This window comes from Daphnia pulicaria, chromosome 8 (assembly GCF_021234035.1).
Source record: "Daphnia pulicaria isolate SC F1-1A chromosome 8, SC_F0-13Bv2, whole genome shotgun sequence".
Lineage (NCBI taxonomy): Eukaryota > Metazoa > Arthropoda > Branchiopoda > Diplostraca > Daphniidae > Daphnia > Daphnia pulicaria.
Window position 1 is genome coordinate 7,965,869 of NC_060920.1, and position 14,916 is coordinate 7,980,784.

Genomic DNA, 14,916 nt, shown 5'->3' on the forward strand with positions numbered 1-14,916 from the left:
TAATTCGGTTTAAAAAATCTGAATTGATGATCCGAGATTGGATTCTTATATCATTTTTCTTACAGTTCATTTTCTCAATTGCTAATGTTTACAACACGTCAAGCGTTTAATACCAATCTGCGATCCAATCCGTCAAAACTCTCGTCAAAACAAAACTGCTAATTATTGCATGTACGGCTCCGCACGCTTCAGGCCTATGGGGCCAACATCGGGCATTATTCGATTTGGAACTTAATATCATTTTGTCAGTCGGGAAATTTAGTTTTTCAATAACGAACAATGCCGGTCAACTAGAAATGAGGCGGTAAGAGCTGAGAGTATTCCTAATTGGTTTCATTTAATTGTTCGAATTTCACTGAAACCCTGATAGATTTTGTCAGTCAGTCAAACCCAATGACAGTTACATATAAATCAATTTATTTTGATAAAACTTTTCAATACATCATTCTGACGCCACCATACCAATTAAATTAACTTCATGCTAAAATATAATTTGCGTGAATTAAGACGCCGAAGTTCGTGGTCAAAATGATTCATCGTACTATCGTACTATACATGTATAAATGTGGAATATGAAGTACCCTCTTCGTACCAACGTATGAAGTACGTCTAGTCGGTAAACAAGTTCGTATGTGAATAGCATTCAAATGCACACGGTGTGTCGCAAACATGCACTTAGATTTAATACCGAACTGATGGTGACGTTATTTAAAAAGCTCACTTACTAGCTTACTGCTATTTATTAATACGTAATTGAAATAAAACTGCAGTAGCCTAAGTTTTATTTGATTTTGATGAGGTACAAAAACGTTTAGGATATACAAGACTTCCTGGGTTGCTTAAATCTTTGTTCTTTTTGTGTTCCAACTCGATATTAAACTCATTACAGAATAGAAACTTAATTTTACAATAAGAACTATGCCAATTGTCAATAGGTAAAGCCGCTCAAGATAAATTGGAAGCTTTTGATTACTTTAATATGAAACGAATCTGCTGAAGATCATCCAAATTTCACCAGTCCAATTATTGTAAGGCAATGATTTAAGTACGTTTTGATATTGATTACAGTTAACGAAAGCACAGCCGTTCCATAATAAAATTGGAAAACATATTCATAGCAATATACGTGGCAGATGCATAATTTCATATTGGAATGAGCCATGCTAACCTCAAATTAATCAATGGAAAAATCAATAAAGTAACAAATTTATTACGTTACACTGTTGATGAATATAAAGTTCTATAATGGCGTTACAATAGTAATGCGTATAAGAAATTTCAATTTAGGGTTCGGGGTCGAATTCGCCATATCGTCATTGTCAAAGTTCATTTTTTTATAAATTTATGATTGTTGAAATGTTATTAAATGATTGAAGAAATGTTCCCACTCGTTTAAGGTTTTAGCCAGTCAGGGTAGTGACTGATGGATGTGGAAGGGCTGGATGTAAACGGCAAAAAAGCTAACGGAAAGGGCTCGATGTTATCCGATGAACGGATCGGGATAATTTTAGTATCTTATAGTTCGCATCATCACGTTACACTGAGCTCCTCCCCTACCACAGTCAAAATAAAAGTCCAAATTTTCACGAAACCCTCAGACAATTACTTTAATACCGAAACCGCCACAATAAGATCCTCCAGGACTCTCTTGGAAGCCATAAGGGAATAAAGGACTTGTACTGGAAGAAAAAGAAAAAAAAGAGTCAATGTCTCGGCACACACCACAAGAGCGCGGGCCCCATCACGCATCAGTGGGCCGCAGTTCAGGAGGCCTATATCTCGGTTCTCTCCCTTCTTCTGTTTGTCATCTATAGGCAGCAGCCAGCCAGCAGCAGCACGTGAAAGCAAAGGCGAAATCGGATCTATTCACTTGCTCCTGCCAACAGGACCGGCTTTAGAGGCTACGACACCATATCACCAAGAGAACCTTGGCGGCTTATATTTTTCCTATTTGCTGGCACCGAAAACTGTTGTCACCCTTCTCCCCCCCCCCCCCCATGATTACACTGGGTATATGTACGAAGGGGGGCTTCGTACATATACCCAGTGTAATCATAATCATCATAATAAACCGTACGATTTCAATATACGTTATATTTTTCTTTCTTTCTTTCTTTTTTGGGGAAGTCTGTAACTGTGTGAGGCCGGCACGCTCTATCCGTTGATGCGGCAAACGGCGGGACCCGCGCGCGTAATTCAAACCTTTTTTTCTTCTTCTTCTTTCGAATTGAATAGAGGGGACCGTTTCTATCCTCTTGGTGTGTGTATACATTTCCTTGGAAATATCACCCTTTTGTGGTGTTCTTTTTCTATTATCAGAACCGACCGAGGGGAAAAATAAAGGTAGAAAAAATAAAAAAATAAAGAATGAAAAGGGGAAAAAAAACTTGCGTAACCGATTTAGATATTTTTCTTTTGTGTATTAAAAAACATATTTGGAATATAATAGCTAGCGCTTTTTTTTTCTTGATTTCCGTTATTCCTTTTTTGTGTGTGGAGAAACTGTGACTGTGGCTACATATAATGTAAGCGAGTGTACATATATAGACAGAGGCATTAACAGATGGACAACATCCGATTGCGATATGAAACGAGCGGTGCAGAACGGCGTCGGTCAGTGGAGAATAAAAGGGAAATATTTACTCGTGTGTATAGTGGGCAATGATAATAAGCGTCACCGTCTATTATCATTTCTTCTACCAAACGGTGGAAAAAAAGAAAGAAAATGAAGTGGGCGGGACGTGAATATGAATCACACAATGTATATTTTCCCGGAGCGCGTCAAATTCTCTTTTCCTTTTTTCTTCACTTGACGTGATAAAGATGATCGAAATTTGTTTATCAAGGGTTGGTTCTATTCGTATAAAGCAACGGGAAAAAGTCAACAACAAAAATGGTCAAAACCTGGCTCTATGTCGTACCTCAAGCTCTGGTTTTTACATACAGGCCTATACGCTGGGAGATTTAGTATAAATGTTCCATATATAGGTCACAAGGATACTCGGCTGCCATGGAACAAAACGGTTTATTTGAATAGGGTCTCCTTCTTTTCCAGCAGTTCGTATCGATGGCATCGAAACTCTCGGTGGCTTGTTTCGTCTGGAGGGGAAGATTCAATGGTGATTCTATCGATGACTTTCCACCTTGTTTTAGCTAAAACAAACTGCCTGTGCTAACGAAGCCATCAGACTCCGGTCCACCACCATTTTACGAACGGCTTTGAAAATACTTTTCGATCTGGGACTTTAATGAAATTTTAGTTTAGTAAAAACCATTTTCTTGAATTCTCTATTTTGGCCGACTGAACGATAAATTAACCGTGAAAGAAAAAACAACATACGCAATCTATTTTTATGATAGGAAAGTGTCCAGCGATTTTAGAAATATAATAGGTAATCGAGTGGGCGGGGCGCTATTACGAGTCTAGTATATAACGACGACGGTGCCGCCGTAGTTTGATCGAAATGGCGTCACAGCTATTTATGCCGGACAGTTGGAATGGCCCTTCTCACCACAAGTGCACATAGAAAAGAGGAAAAGAAAAAAAATATATTTTGAAGTGAACCCACTGAGAGAGAGAGGGGATACTGTGGGAATTACATCCGACCACTACGACACGGCGGTGACACACACAATGCGTGTCCGATGCAGAGCCCGGCCAGTTAAATAATACGCGTCCGACGCGTCCGGCCTCTGTGTTACTACACAACACATCCAGCCAGACGACGTCGACGCTCATTCCGGATGAATTATCAATGATATAGCCGTGATCTATTGCTCAGATACACAACTGCGCTTGCCCATTCATTTTCCAAAAGGTGTATTGTGTAGGTATAGAGCTCTACACGGACAATATCTACTTTGATATGATGTTAGTTTTTATGCGCGACGTCCAACAGAAGTTGAAATCGCCTCACCATTGTATAGATTTGTATTTTTGACCTTTAGTGAAAGTGCTGGCGTCTTTTTTTCTTCTCACCGGACAATTTCTACCTGATTTTTCTTGTATGGACCCATACAAGAATTTCCCACACGCAAGACGGACAGCCCCAGCATCAGTGTGTCCCGCCTATGTAGTGAGTTCCGGACAGGAGCAACAGCAGCAGCAGCAGCTGAATCGATGCGTATCAGATGGTTGATGGATTCCATCGGCCGGTTGACAAACTGCGTGTGACAAACGGCGCTCCTGGACGCGGTTGTCTTGTCCAGCAGCCCAAATAAGGTGGGGACAAGGGAAACACACAGAGCTAGAGAAAGAGATAGAAAAAGAGCGAGAGATGTATGGTGTTGGGTAATGCGAGTTATTGGGAACTAGCGGTGACAGCCACAGCCCCAGCACAGCGCAATTATTTCTTTCTCTGCCATTGTCTATACAGCAGGCCAAGTGGACAAATAAATATTTCTAGCGCTATAAATACTTGCACTTGAAAGATGCGATAGCCATTTTCGGATGAATATTTCACGCTCTTTCGTGCTGATCTATTTCTTCCTTTTTTTTTCTCAAACAGTCGGATGTATTTATTGCAGCAGCTCCCCCCTCAGGATAGAAAAACAAGATACTTATCGATTTTGATTTATCCGTCTAGATTGCTTCTGTCGAGCGCATCACACGTCAGCGACAGAAGCCATGCGGCGAAAAGAGGTGTCGGGTGTGATGTTAGCATATACAGTTAATAAGTGCTAGGCTATGTGTGTGCTCGTTAAGCTTATTTTCCAGGCTGCAACGCAGACTGCTCGTCAAAGTACCTCACACTCCACAACCCGTTGAGTACTGGACGCCGTTTGCGACACGTGACTCTCGCCAAGCCATCAAAAGTTCTTGGGCGTCGCATAATGGTTCACGCTCCGCTGGATGAGAGACCCCCATCATAGCACACATGTAGTCTAACCGGGGCTGCTGTCGTTTCTCTGCTGCGCTGTTGATTTTGTTTTTCTAACGTCTATATATATGTGTTGTATGTCTTTACACAGACATCTAGGGCATGTATGAGAGTAGGCGTCTACGGTTGCCGCCCCCCTATACCCTCCTCCTCCTTTCGTCCCTATACATTTGACGTGTGTGCTGGATGTGCCGAATATAAAGGTGTTGATTTTCGCTCGTCCGTCCAGGCCCAGCAGTGCTGATGGGCCTAGACTAAACAAGGTCACGCGACTGACGCTAAACACAATCACAACATCATCAAATGGCCAGTCTCGACACCCAATAACACGAATTATTAATTCAATCAGAAAATCTAAAGTCAAAACTATCGAGGCCGTTTTGTACACGTATAAAAATGAAATTGTGTAACGCTACATAAGATTAGAAAACAATCAAAGCGCTGACCCTGTCTCTATACTAAGCTTTTCTTGAGCGCAGCAGCTGCAGCCCTTAAAAAAACTTCCTGATGGCTTTTTGTTCGATCGCCTCACGGAACCGTGAAGTTTTTATTTCTTCCAACTTCTTTTATCTTCCCCCCCTTTTCATCTCCCTCTCTATAGATACTAAAGGAGATTGATAGAGGCGTAATATTATTAGTTCTATCTATATCTATACAGTTTGGGTTGGTCTTCTTATGCTATATTTTTTCCGATTTTTTGACCTTGTGATCTCGCCAGTGAGGGCCGTAAGAGAGCGTCCTTCTTCTTATTTTATAGTCGGTGCTTGTTGTGTAGTTTTTTCTGTGTTTTTTAAGACCCAAAGTGGGGCGGGGTGATCATCATTTAGAAATAAATAAAAAGGTACCAAACAACAACTGCTATATAAGAAGAGGAGAACCGAGAGAGACACGGAGGATTCAGCAGCAGGTAGCTAATGTTCTTCTTCTTCTTCTTCTTCTCAACAGTAGCAGTTCGTATCACATTAGCTCCTTTCATGTCAGCTGATTGGACTTTTTTTTTCTTCCTTCTTCTTCTTGGTTCTCCCCTCTTTTTTTTTCTTTTCTTGGCCTTTCTCCTTCTACTCTCTTGGTCTTATTATTGTTATTATAATTTCGGAAAAATAGGAAAAAGGAAAAAAAAGAAGAAGAAGAAGATTTGCTTCACGGTGCGTCGCCCTCCGGCTGCCGTGACCCTTGGGGTCGTTCTTCTTCTCATAATATGACCGACGCAATTTATCTACCAAGGCACAAACCAGACCTGTTTCTTATATTCTCCTTTTTTTCTTTCTTTTTCTCCAGTTGAAAATAATAAAAAAAAAATCTTGCGCTGTGTGTACGTGTGTAAGGTACAAGAGTATATAGGTATACAAACCCATTTGGAAACATTAGAAAATGGCTGTGCGTAGTGTAGCTACTGCTGCTACTACTACTAGTCGGTAGTTTCGATCATTAAAACGGTATGGAGTTTATGGACTAGACACATCACTGTACTACGCTATACTTTCTTGTTTTTGTTTTTTTTTCTTCCCCTCGAGTTCATCTTTTAACTCGTTTCGCTGCCTCTATGACTTTGTCTGAGATAAAACGCGACCCCCTTTTCCCCCAGATTGATAATGAATTTAATATTAATTGCGATTAAATATTGGATGAATAAATAATATTACACTATTACACACAAGATATTATTACATCAGAAAGTTTATTGGATGTTATGAAATAATGAAATGAAAAAAATTTGACGTTCAAAGGTTTTTTCGTTAGAGATATCTTCAAATTTCGAATCCGCGTTTTTCGCAAGTTGTTCAATTATTTTTAACATTTGATTTTATTTCTATTAAAATGTAAAATGTCGGTTTTTCTGACTGACACACAGCAGGAAGTACCGAAGTAGACCATTGGCTCACATGCTGATGCAATCGCAGCAGCTTATTTGATTGGACTGGAACAGCATACGGTGTGCTCAAAAATAAGGTTTATTAAACTTTAAAAATAAATTTCAATGTTAAACAATAATGAACAATATTCAAAATTAATAACCTTTCCGAAAATAAAAATAACATTAGCGTAATTCAGTCATACATTTACGAGTAATAAGTAGATAAATAGTAACGATTTACATAAATTGTGTGGGAACCAGTAGGTGAGTCGGATAAGGCGTCGCAGGGATCCGAGTTCGAGTCTCCTGGTGAGTGTAAAATGCAGAAGTGTAGCTCGTCAATGGAATGGATGGTCGTTGGCTTCTTCGGAAGCGAACGAGGGTGCTCTAGTATCTGTGGAACTATTGCATACGAATCATGGCTCAAAACATACATACAATGTCCAGTATCCGCGGTATATTGCATCATATGTGATAGTCTCCTAGTTGATCAATGGAATCCATGGTAATCCTTGGTCATACTGGCAGCGTTAGGATGGAGCTGGCCATGCGCCGGGCCGAGTTGAATCGGATGTTGATGATTGCTAACTTTGATTGGGAGAGTCTTCGGAATCCCAGTATCGTCTACAGGGGTAGGCGATACTAGCGAACACCTCTTGCATTTTCTCCGCCTTTTATTTCTATTCTATAATAAAATTTTTACACGCCCGGGGTGTTACATAAGGGACTTGTATTGTCCGCTAAAATGAAATAATGTTAATGCGAAAAATTGAACGTAAAGATTATTTTTTTGCAGTTAATTTTCTGCAGTTTAGCTGAACGTTTTCAACAGGTGAAGTGCCACGAAGGAAAAGAGAATACAACAGGTATAATAAGCTTTTCGTACAGCACATTGATAGACAGATGGATTGCGTTAGTGGCCGGAGGCGGGGGTTATTACGAGGGAGATGGGTTGGTCCATCATCTCGCATCCCCCAATCTAATCAATTTCATTGCCTTAATTCTATTTCGAGTTCTCCTATAAAGAAATCGTACAGCTCTTGATGACTAGACGGCCATAATCTACAATTCTACATAGGAGAACTGGTACCGCACTTTTTCAGTTGATTCCCACGCAATAGAGAATAGATTACAGACGATGATGATGATGAGAGATATCCATCTCTCCGAGATTCAAATCAAGGACACCGAAAGGGTTCAATTATACAAAATCACGAGATGGGGATTAGATTTCAATCTGAAACAAACTCGTATAATAAACTAACAAAACTCGCAGACAGAATAGAGATAGCCGTTGGATTATATTATCCCTCCCGTCTCTAAATCTCTCAGGTGCTTTATGAATCATATATATACTACGACATGGAGGACCGTTTGTTCTTTTATTCCCTTTTCTTTTATAACGGTTTCACCCCCGAAATGTCAACGACCATAAAATCCGATGCACCCAGAAGAAAACGACACAATACACTTGCAACCACCAACCCCAGACAACACACAGCGCGATGGAGCTATAGCTATACATAGACGACGTGAATATGTGTACAAGGGAGGGTTCGTCTAGGTCATATCGACGATACGCGTTTCAGAACAAGTGACGAGTTGGACAAGGGCTCCGAAAAAAGAAAAGAAATAAGAGGGGAGAAACAAACTATAGAGTGACTCATATCCTACCTGTATGGTTCGTACAAGGTGGATAGAGAGGGGGAGGAGGTTCAGGCGGGATGGGGGGCAATCCTCTTCATTTCGATCCTCCTGTGTTTCTACCAGTTGTGGGGTCTTTTGCATCGAGAGGAGGAACATACATGCATGCATGTGTGTGTGTGTGTTTGATGATTCATTGGCGCTGTGGAACAAGTCGAGACCCGTGAGTCACCTTTGACCTGTCCTTCTTTTTTACCTTTACTTTCTCATAGTATGTTCCATCTGATTTTTATTTTTTTGTTCCTTCTACATATGCAGGGCAACCCCAAACACCCCCCTCCTGCCACCACCTCCCTATTGTCGTCTTGTATCGCTCCAGCTCTTCTTTTCTCCAGAGTTTTAAAAACTCTGGAGGGGAGAGAGAAATAGAGGAAATCTCTTTTTAGGGGTGAAATTATTATCACAAGGGGGAGAGCCCGGAGAACCCCCCCGCTAAAGAAAACAAGACAAGAGCTATAGGGAAGAAAAGAAAGAAAAAAAAACTTAATGAGATTCAAGTTTCGACAGGTTATAACTACAGCTCCGAAAAAAAACCTGTTGCCTATATGTGTGTGTGTATAGACTCAAGAAAAACATGTTCTGTTGATTTTTGCGCATCATCTGCTGTGTTGGTTGCACCACCACGTAATTTTCTGTAACGGCTGTGCAAGAGGGGGAAGGAAAAAGGAAAATAATGAAAATAATAATATCCGAGTTTTTCCCACGTTTAACCACCGAATTTCGGTGTGATTCCCTATTACAAGAATCGTGGAACAACCCCCCTGGACCCCCTTTTATCCGGCCCCTCCTATATCGATAGATCAAACACCTCGACTTTTTTTTACCCCAGCACACCTATACATCATCTACACATACAGTGTAAAGGGATTTTCTTATAGATGTATCCCCCCCCCTCTATTATTTTTTTTTTTTTTTTTTTTTTTTTTTTTTTAACTGAGCGTTACCTCCTGCAGGAGTGTCGCTCGAATGTATTGTACAGTTTCATGGCAATATAGATACAACACATATGTACATTTCTTATTCCCGTGGCGCCACTCACGGATGGTGTTGGAACCAGAGGTACATGGGAGGGATTAGAGGCCAGGATAAGGGCAATATACAGGGAACATTGTGCATGGCGAAAACTAATACACGAATAAAACAACACGAATAAGACAACACGAAAAGGGAAACTGGGCCTATTTACACCACGCTGGGCGGGCGATCATCCGCGAGCTCTGCTTGGCTTTTTGGAGTCTACCCGGTTTGGTTGCACCTTCAAGACCATCAGCCGACGGCCACCGGTACAGCCTCCACCAAGCAGAGAGCGGTGAACACAGTTACAGCGGGAAAATCTCTGGCTAGCTTGAGGTTAGAGATTGGGCATAAGATCAATATGTACAATTAAATGCAAGGGCTCACACTCTCCTGACCAGCAGGGGAGCAGAGCCGCAATTTACACAAGATAAGAACCGCGAGATGACCTCCTGGGCAACCTAAGTAAATCTTAGGGCCAAGAGTGAACATCGAGAGCGGTAAGGTACAAGAATGGAGGAGAATAGAGACCAGAGCCAATATTCAAGCAATTACGGGTAACACCCTACACCTCTTTCCACATCAGGCGATTAGTTGAGCGTACAAACTGCCGAAAGGCTTCCCATAAAATGGGGTTCGATGGAATGGAATGCAATGACCTAGGCCAAGAGCCATCAATAGAGATGCAAGTCGCAGCAAAAGGAAGACGTTGCTTGGAAAAGAGCGGACAGTGAAAAATAAAATGCTCCACTGACTCCGTAGGACTGCCACAGGTGCAGACCGGAGAGTTGGCAAATTTAAAGCGGAACTGATGTTCTTTAAGTAGAGAATGGCCGGTAAGGACTTGGGCGATCTGACGGCAAAGCTGGTGAGTTGGAATATGTCTGACGGACTCAATCGTTGGGAAAAATTCCCTAGTCATTTTTCCATTTGAGCAGCTCCGCCATTCCGAATCCCACAATTCCTCGGCTATCTTTTTAATCGTGAGTCGAGCTGAAGATTTAGAAGGAAGTAATCTGGGAAGGTTATAAAGACTGTCAAGACTGTCACCAGGAAGTTGACAGCCAGCGATGGCAAGCTGAAGGCCTACAGACTTTGAGAGTTGGCAAATAAACAATCGTATGTTATCTCGGTAGGGGACAAGCATGTCTAGACAAAGACGTTGAATTGCAGAAAGTTTAGAGAAATAGCGAGTGAACGTAAAGGCAGAAGGGTCGATTGCAATTATATCGACACTGAGACCCTCTTCTAATAGACGGGAAGCCATCGTGATCGCACTCAAAACCGTAAGCTGTAAAGCAAGAAAAGCGCAGGTAGAAGGAACAGGTCCATTTACTAAATCTGTGATTTCAGCATGGCTAGTCGCCACGTAACAACCACCATACGATCCGCGTGGCACTGCTGTAGCAGCGACAAAGATGCAAACAGATTTGTCATTAGGGGCTAGCAACTCGCAACCCTCAACAAGGAGTGAAGGTTGTAAAAAGGGCTCCCAGGGAGGCAGTAATGGGTGAGAGTGCAGCATGGGCAAATCATATTTGGCGGACGTTGTAAGGCCAGGCAAACGGCTTGTTAACCACTTCGAGGACGCAAGAGAGAAGTAGCCGGTGGAGTTAGAGTAATAACGCATGTAAGTGGTTTCAAGCACTCGCAAATCGATCGGAAGGATATTGGAGAGAGCAAGACAACTCTCTGTCGAGACAGATTTGAAGGCACTGGAAAGCGGAAGGGTAACAGAACGCTGAAACGAGCGGAGTAGCTTTATGTTTTTCTTAGAGGAGAGCAAAGGAGCCCAAACGGAACAGCCATACAGCAGGAACGGTTCAACAACAGAATAGTATAAAAATTTCAGTCTATATTTGTCATAGCCCCACGTTGATTTCAATGCCGCTCTTAGAGAAAAATAAACACGTTTGGCCGCCGCAATTTTTCGATTAACGTGGACTAGCCACTTAAGGCGACAGTCAACTGTGAGGCCAAGAAAGACGGTCTCAGTGGAAGGGGATATGGACAACCCATTGATTGTCAAACTGAGGTGCGAGCAGTTTATAAATTTTTTGTTTACCAGCATGAAAACAGTTTTACTAGCATTAAGTGACATTTTTTTGCTCAAGCACCAATTGTTGACCTGATCACACATGATCTGCAAGTTGCGAGTAGCTATGGTGGGATCTTTGTGGGCCGTAGCCACAGTAAGGTCATCAGCAAACCCAACATTAAAAGAAAGGAAGGGAAAGCAGAGACGCAGCACATCATCAATTAAAACAGACCAAAGGAAGGGTGACAGAACGCCACCTTGAGGACAGCCGAGGCCAACATTTACCGTCAGAGAAGAGTCGTTTAGAGAGAAAAGCGCTGTGCGGTCTGAGAGAAAGCTCACGATTAATTGGGTCAGATAACGTGGACAATGACGACTATCAAGGGCTGAAATAATGGCAGGATGCCACGCCGCATCAAATGCACTTTTTATATCTAAAAAGGCACAGGCTGTAGTACACTTGGCTTTGTTGGAAGATTCACAAAAAGAGATCAGGGAGTGTGCTGCAGATTCAGTAGATTTACCCTGAATAAAGCCGTGTTGACTAGGACTTAGCCACTGACAGGTAGACGCCACCCACCTGACCCGGCTCAAGATCAATTTTTCCAGAACTTTCGCCAAGGTATTGACAACACTTATTGGGCGAAAACTGTTAAGAGAATCGTAGGCAGGCTTGTTGGGCTTGCCAATGACGACAACTTTAGCAGCTTTCCAACAAGTCGGAAAGTAGGAGAGGGAAAAACAAGCATTCATAATATTTAAAAGATGGTCTGTGATCAATGGAAAACAGGAGTTGATCAAGGCTGTGGAGAGACCATCAAGTCCAGGAGAAGACTTAACATTCATAGATGTGACTGCCGATGCCAGTTCTTCAGATGTTATTGGAGGGAAGATGAATGAGGGGGAATGAGATGAAAAGGAATAAGACTCTGCAAGTTTCTCGGCAGGGAGATGAACGTCTTCAGACGGGGGAGGCTCAGGAAAGAAATGTTGGGCACATTTTTCTAAAATTGCCAGGGGTTCAGATATTTCAATGCCATCGATACAGATCACGGTAGGGAGACCAATACAAGATAACTTCCCAGAGGCAGCATTCAGGGCAGAGAACAGGTCACTACTCCCTGGATTGGAACTACAGAGGAGCTTCCAAGCACCTTGTTTAGCCTTACGAATCTCACGCTGGTAAGAAGCTTTCAGGACTTTGAAGGAATTTTTATTCACCTCTGTACGCTGGGCTGACCACAACTTAAAAGCCTGACGTGTTTTGTGACGAAGACCACACAGTTCTTTGGACCACCATGGCATATTACGAGCACCAGGCTCAAGCAATTTGCTTGTTCTGGAGGAACGAGCAGCAGAGGAAATGAGCACACATAACTCTTCAATCGATAAGTCGATGCTTTGAGTCGTTACACAGGATTGCATTAAAAGAAGCTTGATAGCAGCAGAGACCTTGCCACGAAATTGTTCAACATTGATACGGGATATATGAGGAGTACGGACCTTAGTTCTTACTGAATTGAAAGGGTTAGAGGAAGTTGACCGTTGATCTATCTCAAAGTAAATGTAGGGATGATCAGACATGGAAGGAATAGATGGAAAAAACCAACGAGAGCTTTTGACAGAGCTCCCAGCAAGCGTAAGATCGAGAAATGAGGTGCCAGCAGGAACGAATGAAAGTGTGTCTAAAGGCTGATTTAAGATTTGCAGGCAGTTATCTGAAATTACAGATTCCAATTCAGTCCCTCTAGCGTTGGTACATTTGCTGTTCCAGATTTTGTTCAAGGCATTAGAATCGACTGCGACGATCGACAGCTTGTTAAGAATGCCACCGATGCCAGAGATAAACTGAGTCACTACGTCATTGATAGATGGACGAAGATAGGCTGAAATAAAACGGAAGGTACCAAATGGAGTGTACAAATCAACGGCCGCAATGTGGTTGGACTGGCTGCGACAAACTGCCCGGAAGGTAGTGGCAAGAGAGAGCCTGACAAGAACAGCCGACCCATATGCATGATCTTTGGAGAGAGAGTGAAAAGATATATAGCCAGGAGGAATATTTGAAACTGTGGGAGAATTACTGTTCTTAGCATAAGGTTCTTGAATAAGGATTACATCAAATTTGTTTTCTAAAATCACCTCCGCCAAGGAGGCAGATGCAACCTTTGAATGACGAAGATTTACTTGCAAACATCTGAAAAGGCGATTAGGATTTACAGTATTGTCAGGCATTAAGCACGCTCCATCCTAATCCTGTATCTTGCCACGGCTTTCATTTGGGAGGGACAATGTCGATCACCAGCTTGATGATCACCTTTGCAATTCACACATTTCCATACCTTGCTAGAGCAGTCTCTAGTAAGATGTGGACCAGCGCATTTACCACAGCTGGGCTTAGGATCACGACATGTCGCCAAAACATGGCCATATCCTTGACATTTAAAGCATCGGCGGACCTCTCGGTCTAAAAGAATTTCAACAATACGGGCGGTGGTGTTGAAAAAATCAACCACACCGTTAAGGATGGCAAGATCACGAGTCTCTTTACAGTTGAAAAGAATTTTGACATGGCCCTTGGAAGAGTTAGGCTTAGCAAACAGTTGTGACACCGAATCGATTTTACCCTTCAACCCTTCAACCCAAAGTTCCTCAACATTAACTCATCCTTCAAACTTGGCAGGTAGCTCAAATCAACAAACAAGGCAACAGCAGGGTACAGTTTGGTAGGACGAGATACAGAATTAAAAATATTTACACTGTCAGGTCCAGCCTTGGACCCCCCCTCTATTATAAATAATAAAAAGAGGTGTGTATATATAAGGTATATAGGGGGATCTCTCACGTTTAAGGAGGGTTTGAGAGAAAAGTGAAATAACAAGAGAGGAAACTCTTATAACCATATAGGTTTTTGGCCTGACCTACTTCCTCGGTTGGAGAAAGATCTTTTTCAGACGTCAGAGGGCGCCTTCAGAGTGTGTGTGCGTGTGTTGTTGTGTGTACAAGAAAAACTTAAAAAAAAAAAAAAAAAGTCGTCTCCTTGGTTGAGATGGATGGATAGAAGAAAAACCACCCCCTAACAAATAGAGACTCTGCTCAGCTCTTTTCCCTTCGTTTCTCTAATGGCGTCACGGCCATACACAACACACAAACCCCCCCGTCTCTCACAATCTTTTAATTTAATTTCATTCTTTTCTTTCAACCCCAGCGGAAAATATATAAAATCAAAAAGAAGTTCTTCTTCTTCTTCTTCTTCTTCTTCTGTGTGTAAGTGTGCGTGGTGTGCTTTTCTGGCTGGTTGGAGACCCTATACATGCAGAGGAGAGAGAAGAGAGAATCTTTTTCTCTCCTGTGTATAAGCCTATAACACATGTCCTCAAGACATAACAGACTATGTCTGCGCTCAAAGTCTTTTTCAGGGGGGA